The sequence below is a fragment of the Pezoporus flaviventris genome, unplaced genomic scaffold (assembly GCF_033815535.1).
Source record: "Pezoporus flaviventris isolate CSIRO_AGI_PZ_B2104156 unplaced genomic scaffold, CSIRO_AGI_Pfla_v1 ptg000002l, whole genome shotgun sequence".
In the NCBI taxonomy this organism is placed as follows: Eukaryota; Metazoa; Chordata; class Aves; order Psittaciformes; family Psittacidae; genus Pezoporus; species Pezoporus flaviventris.
The window spans coordinates 15,669,240-15,691,235 of record NW_026892550.1 but is presented as its reverse complement, the minus strand read 5'-3'; the positions used below and the strand labels follow the sequence as shown (position 1 = coordinate 15,691,235).

The window sequence follows — 21,996 nt, the reverse complement described above, 5'->3', positions numbered from 1 at the left end:
TGAAATTGTAGGAGTCACCAGTGCTCTTGAACAGGGCTTGGAATTGTATTAAGCAATTTATGTGGACAATTTATCCAGTCTGCTGCTACGTACTGATGTAGACAATTATAGCTCCAGCTCTTTAATGAAACGTACATTATGGTAGAAAGAATATCATAGCTTCTATTATACTCAAGGGAACTATAAAAGAGAAATGTCCTTTTTTAAATTAGCTTTACGGCACTGAAGCTTTTATGTATTTACATGCAAATACACTATTAACCCAAACTACTCGTTTTGAACTCTCTGTTGTCAGCTCTTGGGAAGTGTCACAGGCTTGTAGAAAAACTTCTTTTGTGCCTGCCTTTCAACATTGCTGGCCTTTCATGTTAATGGAGAGCTGCTAAAACTTCCACTTTGCTGTAGTCCTTCACACAACAGTGAGAGCAGGATGCTTTCTTAATCCTCCCTAATCTGTAGCAAAAACCTCAGATAAAAAAGGACTTTTGTCTAATCCGGCTTCTCAGGTATGGTTTACTTTAGATTTGAGCTATAAATATCTTCCTTTACTTTGTTCTTCTGAGAAGCAAACTGTTGAAAAAGGGGGCACGGTTTCATTTCTCAGCTGCCTGTTCGAGAAAGAAAGAAAGACCATTTCTAATTTGGAAGAGAGACGGGGATTTTGGTGTGTGTCCTCTGTTTGGTGAATGCACCTGGGAGCAAACAATGTTGCAGAGTTACCTTGTTGCCATATTAACCCCCATGCAGCCACGGGCATGGGGCTCCCAGCATGAGGTGCTGTTGAGCATCAGGAAGGTTTAACCTCTGTTTCCAAGGGTTGAAGACAGGTCCATCTGTGCCTGAAGGAATTGTCTCCATAAACTTTGGTTTTAATATTTTAAAAATACGTTATCACATTCATGCTTATTCATTCTTATATGCTAAAAATAAAAATTGCACTCTGGGATGGAGAGATGGGGTGGGGGAGACACTGTATGCTTGGGATGAAATAAAATTCGCAGTTTTGCCATTGACTTCTGTCAATAAAATGTTTCATCTGCATTTTCTCTATTTATATACTTCACATGTCTCAGATATCCTTAAATCACAGTTGTTCTTCAGCAGCAAACAGAAGTGAACTCAGCAGATTGTTTTCCTTCATTGCCTGCAGTGAAACTAGCTGAAATACCCACTCTACTGCAGTCCAGTGTCTTGAATACTGTTGCTTGTCTGAGGATGAAATTTGGAAAGGAAGAACAGTAAAGTGATGTAAATGCCTAAGAAATGAATTGTAATGACTTGATACAAGGGGGTATAAAATTAATGGACTGTCTGAAGGCTTTCAGCTATTTCTGTTTTCTCATGCAAACTTTGGGGGGCATTATAAATGGATATAAGAAAATTGCTGCTCAGAATTTACTTGATATCCAAAAGCAGGATTCAGCAAGGCTTTTCGTAAATCATTATTCCCTGGTAACAGTATTACAATCATTTCTGTATCCGGATGAGGGCGTCTGTTTAAGGTTGTCGCTAAGCTAAAATGAAAGTACATTTATGTCATCTACCTGGGTATGGCTTTTGCACATCACATTCCACATAGCCCCAGTCTTGATCATAGCAATCCCTGGACGTCTTTGTCCAGTCCAAATCAATTTTCCTTTCCTTTACCTCTGAAATCTGCTGAAAAAAATCCTCATTTTGAGGAAAAAATAAATATTGAGAAAATGTCAGTGCCCTGCAAGTAGGATAATTCTGAAATCTGTAATGTTTTCCATGTACTTAATGTAGGAGAAAGGTAAAGGGTGGATTTTATAATCCCTTGAAACCATGCGTGTATATCATAGATATAAAATTAGAGAGAAGAGGTTGAATTTGGATCTATAGTCATTCGGAGTCAGAGATTAACGATGACAGTGTCATCCGGTAATGAGGGGCTAATGGGGCTAAACTTCATCAATTAAATCCTTTCTGTTTTATAGATTCATAGATTATAATGCCAGAAGGGAATACTGTGATAATCTAGTCTGACCTCGTCTTACAACATATACTATCAAACTTCCCTGAAATAATTCTTGTTTGAACAAGAACCTTTATTTCAGACAGAAAGCATCCAACCTTGATTTAAAATTGCTGTGATTGGAAATGCCTGAGAAACCTTGATAAACTGTTGGAATGGTTAATTATATCTCTCTTAAAGGGGCATACCTTCTCTTTCCTCTGAATTTTTCTCCCTTCAGGTAGGCCTGGAGAAGCGAGGTCTTTGTGTACTATGGATGCGGTGTGGCATGGGTTGCCTGGGGGATTCTCATCCTCAAAGAAGTGCTTCCATGTGGTGGGGAGAGCAGGGGGTGAGCAGGAACTGCAAGCAGGGTACAGGTGTGTGCCCTACTCCAAGTCCGGAGGACAGAGGCAGCAGGGTCAGGCTTGAGCAGCACAAGGGCGCTCCCCATGGGAATCCTTGCAGCGCTCTGAGGGATGTGGTTTTTTTCTCAGCCACCTGGAGCAGGGAACAGTCTGTGTCCTGCATGGGTTTTAGCATGCTGAGCTCCCTGTACCTTGGTAGGGAGCTACTTTAGCTCAAGCACACCTTTTATCTAGGGACATCGGTTGTCCCTGAATATCATGATGTGATGCTATCAGCTAAGTAGCAGGGAGCACTGAGAAGAGAACAAATGGGCAAACTAACTCCATGACATGTTCAACCCTGTCCTCAACTCAGCTGCTTTTGCCAGCTGCCTTTTTGGAGGAGGAAGAAACAAGATGTGTTTCATGGTCCTATTGGAAGTGGAGAAGAGCATGTCAGTGCAAGGAGTAAATCATGGATGTAGCAAGGTTTTGTCCATAATAAGCCTTTCTCCTCTGCCCAGCCTGTGTCTGAGCTGGCCCCAGACCTAGCATGTTCCTCCTGTGGGGATGCAGTACCTGTTTAAGAAGTGCTCATCTAGAAAATGAAAGTGGAAAGATTTTCCTAGAGACCCAGAAGAAAAATTACTTCAGTTGGTAATTAATGGTATTTGCACGTCTGGCATTTTAATGTCATGCAAGGTTCTGCTTGCATGGAAAGTGCTGTGCTTCTGATTCAGATGTCTTGCAAATGAGGGACATAAAAATAACAGGAATCACACGTGTTAATGTGTGATGTTGGGATGGAGAATGTGGCTCTCCAGTGACAGAAGCACGCTTCTGTCAGTATTACCTTCCTGGATTTTCGTGTGGCTCATCCTGTGTTCTGCACATTTCCTGCAAGGAGACGATCTGTATTGAGCAGAGTATTTTTCCTGTAAAATTTTGTGAAAAAGAGTTGTTACTTTCCCGATCCAGAAACTTCAGAATTACATTTAATTAGCAGGCTGATAGTATTGTAAATGTACTCACTGGGGGACTTGGAGTCTCCATGTGATGAGAAACAAAGACCCTCAATTTGGTGGCTGAAGAGGCTTGGTTCAGTCCCACAAGGGCTGGCCTGTCAGACAGAAGTCTGCCATTGCATTGCTCTTGAGAACAGGAGTTCTTAGGGCATAAGTTAGGCTGCCAGGAATTAGGGCAGCCCTCAAAACTGGTCAAATGAAGATTTTCAGTTTACATTTCAAGCCAAATGAATATTTATGTGCTTTTTTTTTTCTGTAAGCTGAAAAGCCCTGACTATCTCAGGAGGAGTTTATGGCCTTTCATCATCTTCACTGATCAGGATCAGCGTTAATCAGGTGACTTACTCAGAAAATGCCTTTGCCTCTCACCATCAGAACCCAAAGCTCTTCCTGTCCCCCTGTCCCCCAGCAGTTTTGGAAGATTTGTTTTGGCTGTGAGCAACAGTGAGAGAACGCAGAAGTGCCAGGCATCCACAGGTCCTGGGCTAGGCTGCTCTTGTAGCAAACATCTCTCAAAGAGCTTCCCATGTTAGTGGTACCTATGCAGCTCCAAGGAGTCAGCATCGCCAAAACGCTGCCTCTTCCTGAAATGCCGAGTGCTGCTCCTCAGCAGGAGCTCTGTCTCCAGAGAGGCCAGATGTGCTCCTACTGCTCTGAAATGGCAGATGAATAGGCTTCTTGAAGGCAGATGGCAGTTTCTTATGGATAGTGTAGTATTCCAGTAATTACTGTAGGAAAATGATGTAACCTAATGTGTATTAGTTCTGCTACTGTAATCTAAAATGTATTAATATTGTGGCAGTACCACTCTGTTTAATGGTTGCGTTAATACATACACTGTGGATATTATGGTACACTTGCATTTATATTGCGTACTTTACTGCAGTATTTACTATAGTATCACTTTCAAAATTATGGACAAAGTTGCCTGATTTCATGGGAGAGTCCTACCGCAAATAGTAGATTTCATGGCTTGTTATAGATTATTAGGAAAGTCATATGTGGGAATCATTTATACAGCTTAAGTAGTTATCAATACAAATTTTAGGAACAATAAAAACAAACATCAGTCTCCCAGCAGTAGAACTATTAGGATACATATTATAGCATTTGTATTGAGGCTTCTGACCACTTGTTTTTTTCCTAGGTATCAAGTTCAGACAGTTGTGAGAGCACTCAGACACTGAAAATTAGACTGGTAGCATAAGTTTCATGAGGACGTGGGCAGGATTGCAGAAGTACCTTCTTGCCAACAAACCCAGACCAAAACATAAAAGAAAACAGTTCTTTTAAGCTGTGTCCAAAAATACCATTATAATACAACTAGTTAGTGCCTTGTACTTCCATACACTATAGGCGTAGTATGTTGTTACAGCTCTCTGGCTGACTTTTAGGGATATAAAGCAGTCCCAGTCCTCTCAGTTCTTAGGATCTTTGGCTTGACTTGTCACACGCATGTAAATTGTTGATTTCCAGTTCTTCAGTCATGAAGATACTCATTACAGTGACTCCTGTGAGTCCTTCCCAAGAGCAGCCCCTCCAGATGCGAGCGGTATGGAAGTAATAGCATAAAATGAGCTGCACTGGGAGGAAACAAATCCATCCATAATTCTTACTGCTATTTTCTGATCTTTCAGTTTATTTTTCTGTTATCTAGAACTATATTGAATTTTTTAGGCTGCAACACTGACAGGATCTGTTTAAAGACAATTAAAATGCAAAATTTAAGGTTGCATGGGGGTATGATTCTGTATAATTTACTATCTGGCTTTTGCCAAGCACTCCACTGTCACCAGCATAACATTTGGTAAATAACTGAATTTAAGGAGCTAGCCACAAGGTATTATCCACACCAATCTTTTTTTCTTTATGTGCTTTAAACAGATATATTGGAAATTTGTTAATGAATAGAGTAAGGCTTATTCAAAAGGACTTTGCATTTAACATTTTCACATGCTATTGAAATGTTAAACTTCAAAGATTTTTTTCTTCTGATTGCCAGGCCTTAATTAAAGCAGATTGTAAAAAAATAAGTGTGAGATCTGCAGGAGATACTTGGAATCAGAACATTGCGGTGATGGTTTAGTTACATTTTCTTTTGACCTCTGAGCACAGAAGTTACCCCAGCTGAGGCTCTGATAGTAAATCCTGACAGTGTTAAAGTCAGTAGCAAATTCACTCAATCTCTGGAAAATGGGCCCTACAATTACAGACTTAAGAAGCTCAATCTACTTACTTTGTCCAAGAGAAGGACGTGAGATGATGGGATGATGGTCTACAAGGTATTACCTGAAGGCGATACCTTTGACAGCAGATAGTTCCTTAATCTAGGTGCAAAAGCCAAGCTGAGATACCAGGGTTAAAAGATGATCCCAAGAAATTCAGAGGAGAAATTGGCTACACTTTCTCATGAGTTGGATCACTAGCTTCTGTGCTGAGTTGTGGGAGTGGGATGCATTCCCTTCTGGGAACTTTTAGGACAGATTACAGCTTCAGAGGCCTATTTCCTCTGGGGGGTGGAGGACCCTGCTGGGACCCCTGGTGCCAGGACCTGTGGGAAGTCTCCCTGCAACTAAGTGCAATCAGAAGTTTCCTCCTAGAGTTTTATCAGTTTTGGCCTTGTAGCTTACAGCCCCATCAAGCCTCACCAGGGCAGTGCCATTCCCATCAGGTGCACCCTGAACATGTGGGTATGTGTCACACATGCTATCAATGAGAAGTGAGAGGGGGGTAGCCGGAAAATCAAACTTAAACAGCATGTGGGTGATACCGGCCTATCCTAGGCTGCCACATGCTTGATGGTCCCAAAAACTGCCTGTTGCACAGTTAGCAGGGGACAGCAGACAAGCAGCTATTGCACTTTGCTAAGCACCTCACTTCTGCAAGGAAGAAGTTAGAATTTTCCTCCCCAAACTTGCTTGGGGGTGTTCGGTTTAGTGCAGGCACTCCCTCGCCATCCTTCCCTGCTGTCTGCCCCATGTCCCACTGGGGAGGTAAGGGCCAAGCTCTCCGTGCTGCTTCTCCTGTGTTATTGGGGCTTGATACGGTGCACCAGAACTGCAGCAGGAATGGGATGGGGGGAAGCTATCCTGGCATACGACCTCATTTGCAGTAGGATTTTTTTTTGCAGTGACACAGGTTATTATTCAGAAGATACAGTGGAAGGGGGTTTAAGATACATTCATGATTGCATGTCTGTTGTTATGTGTGCTGTACACAGAAGGATGATGTACCTGAATCACCCATCCCCAAAGTGTCCCTGACAAATACTTTGTGAGAGCCTTCAAGAGGAAAAAGAAAAACCCAGAACAAACCCAGTGTCTTCTAAACTTGCCATTAAAAGACCAATCCTGTAAGTGATTTTTTACAAAATGGGTTTAGGTTATTTTATCAAGCTATGCGTTCTCAGATCTTGGAGTTCTTTGCAACAGGCTTTAGTTCTGAGAACGTAAGTCAAAAAGTCATTATATTTAAGACTGATGTGGGTAGCTGTAAGGGAAAGTATTATGAATATACTCTTTTTCTTTTATTCTTATCCAAGCTCTATTCATCTCATGTAAATGTTTCAGAAGCATTTTGTTTTCATTCTGCCTTAAGGCATTTCAATTAATGCTCAGATATATGCGGGTAAAAGCTTTACCTTATGGTTTTTTACTCTGAATTCCCTGGTATTCAGCAGCAGGTTTAGGATATCAATAAGTAGCAACGACTAACGTGAAAAAATGAATTAAATCTTTTTCTCTTGAGAGGCCTCACACTTTCCATGTTGTTTTCGAAGGCTGGGCCTCCTCCGCCTTAGCAGGGAGAAGACCAAAGATAGGTCTCTGACAGAGATTCAGCAGGGTTCCCCACAGGAGTATTACCATGCCTGTAGCATGACAGTGGTCATGCCTAAAATGAAATCGACATTTTAATGACATCATGATTATCATTAAAACTGGGGACAGGACAGTTCTTAACTCATCCTGATGTACCATTGTGTTGCAGTGCTATTTATGATATGCAGGGGTATTTAGGAAGTGACGGTGTTTACAGCTGGCAGCACTGACCTGGCAGACATAAAGCTGTGGGTTAAGATAGTTTAAATAGAGTCTCACTTACTGCAATTATTCAGTGCTGAAAGTGTACAAGTAATTGTAAATCCCTTGGATTACTCCCTTCCTTCTCTAAAAGGGAGAAAAAAACTTTTCACAGCCTTGTAGATTTCTGCTGTTCATTTTAACACTTAAAAGGTCACTTTATAATGATATGACATGACATGGCATGCATCAATGGCTTTCACATGATATGAAAAGTTGGTTTCATCGTTGATTCTTTCTAATATGTTAAGAGTAATATTTATCCAATTTGCAGTTGTGGAGCAAAGTTGGTTCTAGTTGATTGGAGAAGAGGCTTTGGATGTGCATCACTGTGGAGTTTAAATGGCGTGTTTACAGGCAAAGGGAGAATTTCTGTAACACTGCAGCATTACTGTAACAATACTACTGTATATTTTTAAAACACTGATATTTTCACATAGATTCGTCCAGTAATATGGAGATCAGTTTTCCCCACAGGCAATCCAGTAAATTGACTAACACTTCTAAGTGTGGGACAGTCTGAAAAGGTTGGTGGTATTTAAAAGTAGATGAAAGAGTGTAAGAAAAACCTGAAGCCCAAGCAAACATGTTTTAATGATTTTCTGCAATGGTTTCATAGTCTCTTGATGTTCTCCAGTTGTCTTTTCTCTGCTTTGTAGCCTAGCATGCTACTTTCTGGCTGAAGTAGATGTTACTGGTTTGTATGTGGTATCATTTTGTTAGTAGAGTAATAATATGCATGTATATATTATATTGCTGAGCAGGACCCTGGGCTGGAAAGTGAGGAAGAGAAATTCATTATGAAACCTATGACAGACTTAAGCTATGTGAAACTGAGAAGAAAACATAGATTTTATCTCACCACCCTCATTTAAGCACATAGTGGACCAGTCCTCCTGAAGTAAATGCCTACATTGTGAATAGAGGTACACATAATTTAGATTCCTAATCCCTAATTAATTAGATTCCTAATCCAGATCTCCCTCTCTGCAGGCTTTCAAAGGCATCTATTTCTCTTTGTTGATTACAGAGGAAATTTCCACCTTCATCTCCATAAAAGTGATAGAGTAGGTTGAGCATTAGTGCTGAGGAAAGCCTGCAAACCGGTGTAACTGGGAGCAAGAGAATGAAATGTGACTTGAAATATGGAGCATGGAAATTATGCAGAAGTGTGTATGGATTTATGATGAAAAGGGGAGACTTTTTGGAAGCAGTAGAATGAAGAAAAGGGAAGGGAGCATTTCCACACTCAAATTGCACAAGGCAGTTCATCACCATCACTCATGCGCACTCACTTCAGCAGAGCTACTGCTTGATAATTTTATTGTGATGCCTATTTTCAGTGGAACTTTTAAGACCTAATCAGTGCTCCTGGACCATTGAAAGTTTTGAAGGCAGGAAACCTTCTCAAAACACGTCCATCCTAGAGCTGGCAGGATTCTGCAGAACAGCAGTGTCTACAAAACTTAACTCCAAAAGTCTGGTTCCTCCCTGGATTCCTGATTTTCCGGGAATCCAGTTAGCTAATAAAAAATGTGCAACATTTTCTCTTTCCTAAAATGCAGCGGCTATGTAAATACCAAAATGTTATCCTGGGTAATCAAACAATGGGAAAGCTGTTTGTGTGTACTGCATTATTGGTAATTAATTTACAACCAGAGGTACTTTAAATGTATATGCAAACATAAGTTAATTACTTTTTAAAGGCAAATGTGGGAAGAGCAAGGCTTGTAAGAGTAGCCATGTAGCTGTAGAAACCGTTAATGTTTCCGATGCCCTGTGGTAGGAAGAAATATATTAAAAATTGATTTTTGGTTTCTGCCTTTTTCTTGGTAACATTTACAATAAAGGATATAGCAGAAAGTAGCCTTTAAATTGATATTTCAAAGCTTTTTATGTTTGGAATATGTTTTTCCGTATTCTTAATGGGTTTATACAGCAGAGTAAAAAGGTCAGCTTCTGAATATGACGGTTTATTCTTCTATTAAAAAAAAAAGATGAGTTTAGCATTCATGAATTATTTAAATATCAACTCAAGTATTTGGCACACTGCTACAGTAAGTGGTGTTCTTAAAACAAGGCTCGGAAAAGTGTGCTGTCCTTTGAATGTAGCGTGAATGCAGTGCAGTAGGGTGGATAGCTTTAACTCTCCCTCAGCTTGCAGCAAGGTGTTGCTTGCGGCTGTATCCACACACTGAATGCGGTGAGTGATGAGATGTGTATTTATGGTACTTGCACCGCCATGATTCAGTCTTCACCTATTATCCTTTTCTAATTGAAGAGCTTCTCTTCACCCCAGAAAAGCGAACTGTAATGCTCTTCAGAGCTTCTCCAGACTCACAGCCACACTGTATTGAGCAAGCAGCCCTGTCAGATTGTTTTCTTTTAATCAGATGCTTTGGAAAATAGCAGTCCTTCCCAGGCTTTGAGGTACGTCTGGAACGCGGCTCTGAGGAACCACAGCAGTATGGAGTTGCTCTAGGCACAGTCTCATTAATCAAATGCTGGCTCAAACACTTTCTTTTTTTAAACAATTTTTTTCAAATAACATGCACTTTTGACTAATTTCGTAGAAGTGGTGTTGTCAGATGGTAAGATTTACAGCAGTTTGTTAAGTCAGAGGAACTCTTAAGGGATATGATTCTGTGCAGGTTTTTTACAAGTGTTTTTTAAACCTTCAATACAGTCATAATGTTTTGAAGTGCTAATTGCCAAACCTCCTAAAGTGTATAAAGAATGACATTTCAGGCAGCATCATTGATCATATTTTTCAGGGAGTCCGTTGATGGATTAATAAACTGTCATAACCTTCTGTGCAAAAACCCTGTTGATAATAAATGGTCTGTAATCTAAAAAGCCTACTGCTAAATGAATTGAAGTTGCAGCAGTAACTGAAAAACTGAGTAACTATAATACCACAGTGGCGAAACCCTAATGTGGAAGTTCAGCTTTCCCACCTAAGTCTTTGCAAAGAGCTGCTCATTGAGGTCGAAAGCACATTGTCCTCTGGCTGTCCCGCACTGCTTGACTTGTAGTGGGGCAGTCAGGGTAGGCTCAGTGGGTCTGGGCAGCCCATCTGACCTGGAGGGAACCTTTCTACAAATAGCTACTGAAGACATGGTAATGCTGATGCCATTCAGTGCACTGTGGTAAAATGTTCAGTGCCTTTTTCTTGTTGGAATAGCAGTTGTAATACCTGAAAAGTGAAAATTTACACAGTAGGTGAAATAATACATAAAAAATAATAAGTAATTTAAGATCAGGCATCAAACATAGAGGTGTTATTTAGCACTGGTTTATATTTTTACAAACTTGGAGTCTTGTTCCGTGAAGTTTGGTTACCACAAAACCAGATGGATTCATTTGAACATATTTAATAGTGATGAAAATAACTCATTCTTATTTGCATTTATATTTAAGATAAGTTAAATAGCAGACTGAAGACAGAGAGGGAGGATGTGATACATACAGGCTTCTAATACAGGCAGGCAAGAGTCAAGTTAACTTTGTCCTCAAGCCATACCTACTAGGACATTTCCCCACATTCTGCCTCCCAGCTCATGTGTCATCAGCCAAGCAGGGACCATTTTTGGGAGGGGTTTCAAGCCATTGTGCTCACACACGACATATATGACAGGGTGGGTTGTCTGTGGGATACTGGATCCCCATATTAAATCCTTCAAACACGCAGCCTTCCCATGACAGTTCTGCATCTGCCTTATTTTTCACACTTATTTTTCATGTTTTTAAAAAATAGCGTTATCCTGTAGAGTGGTATTGCTAATGTAATTCAGTGTCAGCGCATGACGTAGAAGCACCAAAATAACTGTCTGGACCCTTTAATATGCATGCAGATATATATGCACACATGTACATATACATACACATGTGCATATGCGTGTATACGAAGGTTTTGCATTCTGCTCCCTGTAATACCATCAGACAAACGTACCCACCATACCCACGTCAGTCCTTTTTTACCATGCTTTGCTGTGAGAAAGAGTCGGATCCTATTGGTCCCACTCGCCTACTATGCTGCTCTCCATAGCACTGCTCCCCCCCGTTCTGCCACAGAGAATTTTGGACTGGCTGGGATGAACGCAGGTCAGCAGGATGCAGCCTGGAGGTGATCCTGCCACTGGTGATGGTCTTGACCTAAATTGTTACTGTACATAGTGACTGTAGATACAGAACAGCCTATTTCGAACAGTGACTTCCCTGTGAAAGGAAGGACACAGGGCAAACTGTGATTTTTACACCCTTTCTTTTATCATAATTGATGTTTCCATCTTACTCTTCTGTTCCTCTAAGTTATGACATTGTGTCCAAAACGACATTATGATATTCCCTCAAAATGTCATGGCATGAATGAGTAATTTCTGGTGAGCAAATCCCCAAAGGGACATTTTGAACTCTCTCTGCTCCTGCTATTGAATCCCATTCAATTAAACCTGGAAATCCACAGTCAGTTAAACGTGGGAGAGGAAAGCTTCACGGGATCTTCCCTGAAAGGCAGCCGTTAGCAGTAGGAAAACACTGAAGTCAGCACTCTTTAGTGGTGTTTCTTTTGTGAGACATCCATTAAAAGAGCTGAAATCTCTTGAGATGCTTCTGATAAGCACTGATATTAAATGCCACAGTCCTATCATGCGTCTTTAAAGGTGAGCGTTATTAATAGAGCACTGTATCTTTCCATTGTGCTTCAGCTGTCTTAATTCTTTGGTTTCTCTCTGTTACTTTGCTGACTGCTGTGTCCAATGTACTATTTTCTGAAATCGGAGTAGCTGTCTCTTGATGCAGAAGTAGCTTCACTCAAAAAGAAAACAACTCTCCCACTTACGCTTAGATGGCTTTGGTTACTTTTGTATCTAGTCTGTATTTCAGAATTAATTTGGTGGTGGTGCTGCTGCTGCTGTTCTTATCATCATCATCATCATCACCGTCATCCTGGGACCTGGGGGTGGCCGGCTATACTTCAAGCCCTTTACCTTAGAGCTTTTCTGGGAGGCATGTGTGTTTTGCTTTTCTGTGGCTAAAGCCTGTACAAATTCTCTAAGCCCTGCTTCATCTTTATCAAAGCCAGTGTAATCCCAGCCTCCACATAGAGCTTTCATGTGCACACTGTTCAGAACAATCCTCATTTTCAGACCCACAGCACGCTAAGTAGGGATTTTTTTCGGTGGTTTCTTCTGCATTGCTTCCTCTAGATCTCTGGTCCAACCGCTGCAGTTCTCTGTGCTGTGCTTAGAGAACTGCGCTCCAGTCACTTCAGCGTAAACCTTGCAAAGAGCCCATAAAGGCTTGGTTGAGCACCTTACTCAAGAGATTAAAGTGCTGTCAATGAAAATTATTGGTTCATTGTTCAGCATTTCCACATGCAATCAATAATAGTTCTTGTTTTCCAACAAAACTGCAAAGTAATGCTGCCATTGTCTCATTTATAGTGGGCTGTGGAAAATCTGTAGTGAATTACATTTCAGCTGAATAACAGGGATTATGTAAAGAACAGTATGCTTGGTGGACTATCAAGGCTAGTTGCCAGCTTGTGTTTAGCCATTAGCACTTCAAACTTCCATGTATTCTGTTCCCGTAAAGCATTCCGTGAGGTCTCTGTATCGAATAGGTATGTGCTGGTGTTATCATTTTGATAAAGTGTAATTTATCAAAACCTTTGGTTTGCTCAACCTTAGATTTCAGTTTTCCAAGGGTAGAACAAAGTGAGGGTCAGTGTGCCAGCTATTCAGCTGAACCACCCTCGCTTCCCAGGGTAGCAGATTAAAGGGCTGTGCTTTACCTCGATGGAGCATGCACTTTCTTCAGTCTGACAGAATGTTTGTTGGGGAAGGTTGCATTTACATTCAGTTACAGCAGAAATGTTTCGTGCTTACAGGTGGATATTTTCATCTGGGTAGAGTTTACTGAGTTACTGAAATGTACATGAAATTGTACTGTGTAGTGCGAATGCTGTTCTGTTCAGCTAAAGAAAAGGGTGCATGAAATTTTGGTATAGACGGTTGGCTTTATCTTTAAGGAACATTAAAATGGACATCAAAAATGTAGTAATGTAGTGGGTTTAAAAAAAAAAAAACAGGAAGGAGAAGCACGCGGATTTCTGTGACAGCCAATTTCATAGCAAAAACTTTGCAAGAAAAATGTATGTATGTCCAATACTGATAAGACGATGTGAGTGTACATTTTTAGATGTGGTTCTCTTAGTATTCCACCCATCCACAACAGCACTCCAAGAATAGTAAGCACAGTCCCCAGCCTTCTTTTCATGAAAGAGGAATATATACCGGGCATGAAACAAAACTTCAGTATATAGAACTGACACTGCAAAGTTAAGGACCTGACATTGAAAGGAGTTTGTAAAATTCCTTTCCCTGGCTCATCCTTCTGCTGACAAGCTCTGTTCTGCTGCGTGCCATTTCAGTTTCCAACAGGGTATGTATTCGCTGCCTTGTCTCTTTTGGCGCTGCTAGACCTCAGTGCACGAGCTGGTCAGCAGCGGGTAAAAATGCATCTGTCTAAAGCAGCCACTGACACTTGTGCATCTTTAACTAATTTGTTGGACACGGTGTATTCAAATTTTAGGAAAGGTGCTTTTTGTCACAGAGCTCTGAGTTCCCTGCCTGAGATGCAGCTGTTGGCAAGAGGCAGCAGAAATACAAGTCAGGCACATAGTCAGTGGCATGAAAGAGAGAAGAGCCTGCCCTCGGACTTGCTTCTGATGGCAGCACGTCCTGAGCAGCTGCAGTGTGTTTCAGCTGAGCTGTGGCCTGCCGTCATTCAGGGCTCCTTCCAGCAGCACTAGTCTAAGAGGAGTCACAGCAAAATATTAGCTGTCTGCATAGTTGCTGTTTTTTCACCTGAAGCAACAATCCAGCCTTGTTCTCGCACAAGCTGTTTCTCAAATCTTTTAAACAGCCCTTAATAACATGCAGTTGCATGTAGGTAGACAGAATGATTCTGAGGAGGGTTTTCCCAAGCGTTTATTTTAGATGTTGGCTTAGTTATGACATTTATGTGTGACATTCCTGGAGGCTTGGTATTTGTGATCTTTGCATAGTCATGTGTAGGTACATAGTAATGTGATCTCCACATAGTTCACTGTGGTAGGTAGAATGTAGCTATAATAATTATGCTGTACTGATGTTTGATGGCGGGATGTTGTTCCTCCAAATAAAGTCATGATGAAAGAAAAAGAAGAGTGGTACCCTGATGCCAGAGAGGGAAACAGCGCCTGGAATGACCTGGCTGGCTGTGGTGGCCCATGGCTGCTGCTTCTTCACTAGGAATGGATTTTTGCACTGAACATGCTGTCAAGAGCCTGCTGAAAAAAAAAACCAGGGAGTCCCCATTTCTGTGGCAGCAGGCCTTATGTTTATAAAGCATGCAATATGTGGACAGATGTGGGGATCAGTGATAGCATCATTCTTTAAATTTAATAGCTTCTTGATTCAGGTGGCTTATTGGATCATAGAAGCAAAAAGTGTTAAAATCCCCTGGACTGAAAATCACTTCTTTATGGCCTGCCCACCCATACCACCCCCATTCAGAGATGTTATATACAAATATATCTATTCAGAGCCACCCCTCCCTTCCCCTCACATAAATGGCATTTCATTTTATTGAGATGTAGATAAATGTTCAGGGGAAGAGTATTCTGTTTTTTCAGGCCCTTCCTTAATACTATTAAATAATAGTGTAATTAAAGGCTCCAGGAATTTGCCATCTCTTTTCACACAGAATTACTTCAGATGTCTGGCACACACAGTCACCCTGTTGTTCAAAGCCATTACAGTCCATACAGTCAATAATCTGCAAATTAAAACTTCAATAAGTAGACGCATTAAAAATTGCATGGTTCCAATTCAGTCCATACTTCCAATTCAGGCTGCTTAGTGCTGGAAGGACATTTCTGAGAAGCAGGACATGGTGCCACTGTTGCAGCATGCCTCAGCCCATCCTCAGCCCATGACTAGCCATGTCGTAGCTACAGAACAAGGGCTTACTTGCAGGCTGTAGCGAATCTATACCTATTGTATGAATAGAGAACATAATGAATGGGCATAGGTGGTGATTTCCCTCCTAAGAAGCTCTCCAAGTAGCTTGGCATGCTGGAAAAGTTGGTGCTGGTCCGTGTATCAGGGGAAGCGCATGTCTTGTTGAGTTATCGGCAGCCCAGCCCACGTATTCCTGAAGCAGGCTTCCCTGCTAAAGCTGCTCCAGCCCATCTCCCTCGATCTCAGTCAGGAAGCAGTGTGGCTGAAAGTCATCCATTCTGAGAATCACTCGATGGGGATTATCGAAGGAAACTGTTGTTAAGTCTCCACAGACTGTCTCCTGTTTACTTGCTTGTTTTAATTCAGCCTGTTGTTATGGGTTGGGGGGAGAGTGGTAGGAAGGTTGCAGAATGTTCTTGCTTCTAGTTGTTCTGCTGGTGTTTCAAGACCTGGTTTCTAGTAGGGGATTTTTGTATGAAAGCTCAAGCCATCAGTCTTGCAAATATTGCTTTTCAGTTAGTAGTCCCTACTAGCGAGACCACTGTAATTCAAAATTTTCATTTTCAAAACATCTCTGAGCTTACCCCTGGTGGGAAAAGCTTATTACCTTTGCAGCAGTCGGGTTGTTAATGCTGAGCACAGGGAAGGTAGTTTTCCTTTCAAATAAAATACATGACCAGGAACTAGCTAATACGCCTTAGCTACACTCTGGGGGCTCCATGTTGTGCGCAGTCTTTGAGAGTAGTTCTGTAGGCACGGGTTGCTTGCCTCCTTTTAAAAGACATTTAAAACTGCCAAAAGGATAGCTCCCCCAAACCAGAAGACCCTCTTTGTGAAGGCCCTTCAGTCTGTACTAAGGTTCCTGTTCTACCCACCAGAAATGGGTATTTTCCATAGCTTTTTCCATCCCCACCTTTTTCCCTAATGTGAGAGGAGCTTCTTCACTGCAGCAGTTGTGTCTCCTTTGAGTCCCTGTCAGTCTATGCCTTTTACGCAAGAGATGCCATCAGACTGCACAGCATGCTTAGGAAGATGTAAAGCCCCAGATGGCTGTGCCCAGCACAGGCTTGACTTGACAGCGGAGGTAAAAAAAAAAAACAAACCCAAACCACCAAAGCTCCCAGATGACATTAGTTTTAATCATGAATGATCAATGCTAAAATGTTTTAGACCTTTACTCACACATGATATTAAGGGCAGTTTTATCCTTAATTCTGATGGATCAGTGCAGTGTTACATAAATGCTTTATACGTCTCCTTCTTTTATCTCTGGTGAAACATTTATAGGGTGATCTATATTTCTTTCTCTCTCTAGTGTAGTGAAAAGCAGAAAGAACACGAAACAGGAATTTCCTTCTGGTGCTGGGATGTAGGGGGCAAGGTACTCACAAGCCCAGTGATCGATGGGACTGTGTGCCCTGTGCTTGGAGGGCCAGGGGCCCCCACCAGGCACTGGAGGTTCTGTGTGCTCTACCTGCATGCTGTGTTCCTGTCCCAGCTGTACAGGATGATGAACATGTTTAGGGATGCCTGGAAAATAAATCACATCAGTCTACTGTGCATAATACACACTAAAGTGGGAGTAACATTTTTATTCAAGGTTGGGGAAGGGATAGGGATGATGAATTTTACCTCTAATAGGTCTGAACCTGAGCAAACCTGATCTTTTGGAGGCTAAGATATGTCAGATCTGATAAGGATGAGCCACTCTATGGCACAGTGGTGGTCCTGGGTTCCTCTCCCAAGTGCATTTAGCCAAGCAGAACTTAGCCTGTTTATCCTGATAGTTAGAATCTAGTTTTCTATTTAATATTTACTAATAACACCATGCACTTACAGGGCCTTCCATCCAAGCACTTGACAAACCTTAATGGAATAAGCCTCATAGCACTCTGGGGAGGAAAGTGAATACCGTTTTGTTTATCATGCTGAAATAGTAAGATGATGTAATTGTACCTCCCTGAGTTTATTTCTTTTCTCCCATTATCTGTCTGATAAAAACCACTAACCAGCAAAAAACTATATTGTTTTAGAAATCCTTCTGGTAGTTTAATATAAGATTAGTAACCAATTTAGACAGGAGCATAATTAGCATAAACATTTCCAGTAACTCTCTCTGATGAATGCCACTGCATTTGGATATTCACTTGTAGGACATGAAGCTGTGTAATAAAGAGGTTTTCTCTACGCAGAGTCTGTGAGCAGTGTCTGTGAATAGAAGGAGGCTTAACCAGATGTTTTGAGCTTTGCTGAGACCAGCTCTTGCTGAGCAGAGGCAGAGCCACATTGAGTGTAGGTTGAGTGGGGCACAAGGTGATTTTGTAGGGCTTGGTGAGAAGTGCTGCAGAAGATAGGAGCAGCCCAGAGGGATCAAGTGTTGGATGGAAGATGCTGAGGGCACCAAAATGTCGTGCTGTCGTTCCGACTGAGAGGATGAGGAGAGAGTAATGAGAAGCTTTTATGTGCAGTGGCAATGGGAAGATCTCTATCAGGCACTCCTGGCATAGCCAGCTTTAGGAATAATCCAGAGAATTGCGAAAAAAAAAAAAAAAGAAAAAGCAGGAAGCAATTTGTATGGGTGATGTGTACTGTTAATGTGACGTATGTTGTGGCAGACAAAGAAAAACTGTAAGCTTTTCTCCAATATTGATACATGCTGGGCTTTAGTTACAGGCTGGAAGTACTTGCCATACCCACAAAGTCAGTCATCTGCCATTGGCACTGGCTATGCAATTGCCAGAATTAACACTGTGCTTTATTCAATTAAAAAAAAAACCTTGTTATTTTATATCAGGCTGGAACAGGAGTTTATTAGTCCTAGTTTGAAAGTAATGCACTAATGACAGAATTCATCAGATGGGGGTTTGCATTGTGAAAGCTGGTAGGAACTGTGGGAACACAATCCAGGATGATGATTTGGACTTGGTTTCACATTCCAGCCCAGAGTGCCTTCTGATACAGCACAACAGCTGAAATGTAAAAGGGAAACACATTTTACTTCTTCTGGCTCAGAACAGCAGCAGCAATTTGGCGAATGGGCCCACCATTCAAATCCTGGTGCATTTTAAATGACCAGGTGTCCATGCCTGCCTCATGCGTTGTCAAACCTAGGAGCTTCCTGCTCACTGCAGAGTTCATTCTGAGTGACCGCGTGGTGTGCAATACCTCCCTTTCAGTCAGTGTGGTGGTGTTTACATTTCCTCTCTGATCAGACAGTGAAGGAATACTTCTTTTTATTGCAAAGGATCCTGTTTTTTTCTTCAGATACTGCCAATGTTGGGCCATGTGGTATATCAATTTTGGGTTTTGAACAAATCCCTGCAGCAGACTGGTTGGTATCTTCTCATTAGAGTTCCTGAGATTTCTGCACAACCCCAGATAAAAATACCTTTCGATTTGCATTTCAACAGAAATATCAGCTGTATTTTAAACTGTATTTTTACATATCCATGTATGAATGAAAGTGTTGCAGTAAAACATCACATCAGATAGAAAAACATATTTTCTCCCTCTTTCTCTCTTTCTTATAAATGACTTTATCTGCTTCAGAGGGGAAAGCCTAGCCAGCATGCTGGACTATCTGTTAATTATAAGGATCATGTTTAGGCTGCTGCATTCGAAATTTATTTCTGAACTAGAAAGACATATATTTTCGTATGATAGAAATTTATCAGTACACGTAAAAATACCATAATAGGCTTGAAACTAAATACCTTGATCTTCAGGTTTATTCTTAATAGTATGTCTGAAATATTTGTTGAGACCCCTTTAACTTTAGTAAGCATTGATTTAGACCCTAAACGAGGCAACTTCAATTATTTCTGCTTTTTTTTTTTTGCACCACTTTTTATATTACAATAATAATAAAACTAATAGTAACAATAATTATAACAGTAGTAATAGCAACTGTTAATCTAGGATATGCTTAAAATACCTCCCCTTGACATTAAAAAAGGCTAAGTATAATTTAGTTTGATATGTTTATGCCTTCACAAGTAATTCTTATTAATTTTAAACACATTTCTAGTTGTAGAAATTGGTTTTGTTTAGTATTCACTGCAAATAAGAAAATGTATTTCCAAAGGTTTTCAGGTGTGAAAAAAAATAGCAATTCTTAATAGAAACATAAATGTTATCTAGTGTTTTCAATACAATTAGAAGGTATCAGCAAAAAATCAGAGCCTTGGATTTGTTTCCCATTTCAGATAATATATTACAAGCACTCTCTAATAAATTTAGCAGTTGGAAATTGATTTATGCCGAACCTTTGTAGTATTAACATTCTTGGTTTATAATTATGAGCAAAAGGAGCATAACCTTTTCCTAATATATGGAAAAGAGAGATGAGATGTTTCAGGAAAAATCATATGTCACCGTTTTTACTTTCTCTCTCTCTCATTAGCCATGCTCTCTGTTCTTCAGTGAACGCTGATGCACAGTGACACATAGTGAAAGTACCAAGGCTGCAGCAAAACTCTGTGGTTCTGTCTCTTTGGGAGTAAAATGCATGGCCTTTTGGTGCACTCCCTAAATACTGAAGTATGTTACGGATCCTTGCAGGCTTCTGGGACCCTTATTAGTACAAAAATAACCAAGCCTTTTTTACCCTCTGCTTTAGAATGTTGACATAGAGTAATAAGGCCTGATTTTAAACTACCTTGAGTACCATTGTGTCACGTCTTTCTTCGTTTTTCAGAACCATCTTCAACCTGATAATTCTCATGAGGAAAAATGAAGTATATTAAGATAAAGGGGTTTTACATTGCATTATTCCTGTGAAAGCTACAAAGTACATGCTATTGTTCTGCATTGTTTCTGACGCTGAAGAAATGTCAGATCAAAAATGTTTTATTTCCTCTGTATCTGTGGTATCTCTTTACACTTTGAATTCCTATTAATATAATTAGACAGGTTGACACTTTAATCCCCAAACAACCCATGTGCATCTGTGCTGTCTATTTAAAGGGCAGCTCCTCTTCCCGGCTCCATGCAGCCTGCCTGGGCTGCCGAGGTCTGCAGAAGTGGAGCTGAGTAACAGAGCTGCTGTATGGGATCAGGAGACAAAAGCTGGTCAGGAAATAATTTAGAGTAGTTATTCTGGCTTAGGCAAAAAACAACAAGAAAAAGTGTTGTTTTTTTTTCTTTAATACTCCCAAGGCCTGAAAATCAGAGCGTGGGCAAGGTCTTCGTCTTAACAGCAGATGGGCTTTTTTTTGCCTTTCCTTGGCAAAGTATCACCTAAAATTACTGAAAAGCATCAGGTACCAAGCAATGAAGTGAGGAGGTTTTGGGGAAGAATATTTTTTGTCTGGAGAAAATACAAATTTAAAAGAGAGATTTCTCATCAGTAAGTTTATTTCTAATAAGTCTATTTCTAAAAAAAAAGATTACTTTCTATCAATACATTTTGCAATCAATACATAGGCTTTTAGAAACCCCACCCAGGTGCCTAAGAGGCACCCATCTCAGCACTGGAAAGCAGCTGCAGTTTCCAGCTGATGGTAAAAAGAGATCTTTCCTTTATCTCACCTGGGTGCTGTATGAGGTCCCAGAAACACATACAGGTGCCTCACCCTCCCCTCCCACATCCCCTCTGCAGTTCAGGAGCCCCTGCAGAGATAGACCATGTGCCATGCATAAGGGCTCAATCCAGAAGAGCATTTAATTCAAGTGTGTGAATAATCCTGTTGAAGTAATTTAAATTAATCGTATGCTTAAAGTAAAGTGTGTGCTTAAAAGCTCTGCTAGGCTGGGGCATGGTCTGCCCCCCTCCCACAAACACCATACAAAATCAGATCTGTGGCCAAGAGATCTGCTGTTTTAAGCAGGATTGCCTCCTGTGTCTTCTCAACTTCAGTTTCATCGGGTAATTTTTACTGTACTACTAGGATTTCCTGCTACATGAAATAGGTCCAAGTGTTGAAGAAAAGGTTCTCAAGAGGTTAAAAAATATAAAATGCAAAAGACATAGTAAGTGAAAATTGCAAATATGACACAATTGCTAAAAAAGTAATTAAAGAAATTATTAATGCTAAAACCAAATATGTTTTGTGTTATACAAGTGTATGTCTGGGACTTGCCTATTAACAAAACTGCAATACACAGAAACAGTGAAAATCCCTGTACATTACTAAACTGCTAGAGTGGAAAAATTAAACATGCTTTTTTTCCTCCCATCCACATTCAGTATAGTAAGTCTGTTCTAAAGACCATTTTTTTTTTTTTCTGTTCTAGTGTCCCATGTTTCTTGGTTTTGTTTGTGGCTGTTTTTCTATAAAGTTAGTGTCCTGAATACAGTTTGTCAGAAGATACTATCACATAGATAGTATATGTCACATTTAGAAGCTGATAAAATGGATTTGGATTTCCCCTGCTCTGCTGCAGTGTTCATGACGTTTCAGAAAATGTAATCTAAAGGAACTTTATATCTTTTTTATAATTTTAGGTATTTAAGACCTGGTTTTAGGAACATGCATGATACTAACTCCTCTCTCTTCCCTGTACTGCAAGAGAAAGTCTGTGTTATGTCACAGTTTGTGAACTGTAGCTTTTATTTTTGAAATG

General features: G+C 40.6%; 1 protein-coding gene across 3 annotated transcripts in view; it reads left to right on the top strand.

Moving 5' to 3' along the window:
* The window catches only part of PPARGC1A (PPARG coactivator 1 alpha), a 366,954-nt gene that overhangs the window by 243,016 nt on the left and 101,942 nt on the right, over nt 1–21,996 (top strand). The gene's annotated exons all lie outside the window — the stretch shown is intronic.